This window comes from Euprymna scolopes, chromosome 37 (genome assembly GCF_053919585.1).
Source record: "Euprymna scolopes isolate OS-2025 chromosome 37, ASM5391958v1, whole genome shotgun sequence".
NCBI classification, from domain to species: domain Eukaryota; kingdom Metazoa; phylum Mollusca; class Cephalopoda; order Sepiida; family Sepiolidae; genus Euprymna; species Euprymna scolopes.
This window is the reverse complement of record NC_136518.1, coordinates 13,367,558-13,370,057: the sequence shown is the minus strand read 5'-3', so window position 1 is coordinate 13,370,057 and position 2,500 is coordinate 13,367,558.

Here is a 2,500-nt window from a genome sequence, read left to right as displayed (position 1 = left end):
ACCAATAGTTAAAGTGTGGAACGGTATATACACCAATAGTGTAGTTGTTATCTTTATATGAAGTCCTAATCAGTGACAGTGTGAGGTTACTTGGTTAATTTATTGTAGTTTATTTTAGAAAACTTACTTGTTTTTATTAGTAGATTGTGTATAGTAGCCACAATATCTAGTTATTTTTGTGGCTAGGGCTTGGATTTTGATTCTTTTTGGTCAGCTTCCAGTGAGTTCTTAGAAGATGACTTTCTTGCAGTTTCTTTTGCGGTTAATTTAACTTATTTCCTTTGGCGTTTGGTGAGTTCTTAGAAGAACTGGTCTGATCTACTTTTCTTAGCGAGCGAAGAGATTCAGCTGCATTTAACAATGGTTGCTATAGTTTATTTTTGCGCATGCGTGAGAATTTCAAGTTTCCTCCTTATTTTTCAATAGTTTGACAGTAGTCATGTGTCTTTCTACCAAGAGCGACAGACGTCAGTGTTAGCCGTGATCGTCTAGAGTTTAGGACCCCACGTTGTGGCCGTGCTAACCTAGGTTCGAATCCAGCATTGACATTTTGTACATATTTTACAGTCCAAAATCTGAAGAATTATTTGTTTTTATAACATTGTTTTTTGACATCGTACTTGCTGATAGGTTACTCTTATAACAATTTTGATCAACTGAGATAAAGATTTCGTGGTTTCATTAACGCTGGTGGGTTACTGTTTAAAGAAAAAAAACTTAACGTTCACCTCAAATATTCAGCGTCCAAGAAATATAGGCCACTGGCAAACTGGAACGTCTGTGAGCATCCGGTGTATTATTTGGAGCTGTCCCTTTTGAGAGAAGTTCCGTGTTCGAAGTGGTCTGTCTACATTGGGTATATAGTGTTTAAAACTTGTTATTACACGTAATCTTATTTAATTATGGAGTTATATATATATATGGAGTTATATATATATATATATTATGGAGTTATATATATATGTATATATATGTATATATATATATGTATGTGTATATGTATATATATGTGTATATATATATGTATATATATGTATATATATATATATGTATATATATCAGAGAGGCGGTAGCACTCTCTATATAGGGATGGCCCGTACACGCCTATATATGCCTACAAAACAAAACTATCCAAATCTCAACTAAAATCAACTTATAAGTTTCAAAAAGCACATATTCTTACAGAGAAGCGTCTTACGAATCCAGCGAGTGTCAGAACGTCGGTTAAAATGTCAAAAGAGAGCAAAAAAAAAGTGTACAAAAATGGCCAATTGTTCTTTCTTCTTTCTTCTTTCTTCTTCTTTCTTCTTTCTTTTTAGACGATGTATCTCGGTGTACGAACGGTCTCTGACAACAGTTCAAGCATCAATCGACTGCTCTTTACACGGAGAAGTGCAGTGACCCATCGCTTTTTAGCTAACTCCATAATTAAATAAGATTACGTGTAATAACAAGTATATATATATATATATATATATATATATATATATATATATATATATATAGAGAGAGAGAGAGAGAGAGAGAGAGAGAGATCTGTACTCATGGGATTGTCACGTGCACTCGTAAATTGATTGATTTAAGGAAAATTTATCGGCTCTTCCCAGAAACCACTTGCCACTTTGTACTAAAAGTGGGGGCGAGTCTTCTTGCTACATGGCAACAGGTACGAGATGAGAAGAACAACTTCTCCTCGTTCCATTCCTCAAACTTTCAGCCCCCGAAGCAAGCTGCAGACGAGTTTTAACACACACACACACATTATATATATATATATATATATATATATATATATATATATGACACAGAGATGTGTCATTATATATATATATATATATATATATATATATATATATATATATATATATATATATATATGACACAGAGATGTGTCATTAAATTCCTGGCAAAAGTGCATTGAGAAGCTGGGAACTATATATATATATATATATATATATATATATATATATATATATATATATATATATATATATATATATATATAAACAACTAGCTCCCTAAATGAAGCACTTAGGGCTAGATAAAAAATGACCTGAGTACCCCAAGCGAAAAAACTCCAAAAGAAACGGGTGATGACGAGAGGCGTTTCAAAAGTAATGTCGTATTATTTTTTTTTATTCCGATAGAATGGATTGGAAGGAGTTGCAAATTTCATTGTTATGATGATTGAACTTATGCATTCATGTTCTGAAAGTTTTATTCTCTGTTGCAGATATTGATGGTTTGAGACTCTCAGAAGTCAACCCTCGTGATGGACGTGTGTCAGAAGCAGAGATTTGTCATTAAATTCCTGGCAAAAGTGCATTGAGAAGCTGGGAACTATTTAGAAAAAAAAATTCTGGAGTACAAAATGTCGCTCTTTTCAATGGTACTACTCCCGTCTTCGTGGCTCTTTAACATTTTGAGATATAAAAAAAATAGGAGGCTTTACTTTTGGAACGACCATTGTTTATTATATTTCCCTTGGTCTGTCTATCTG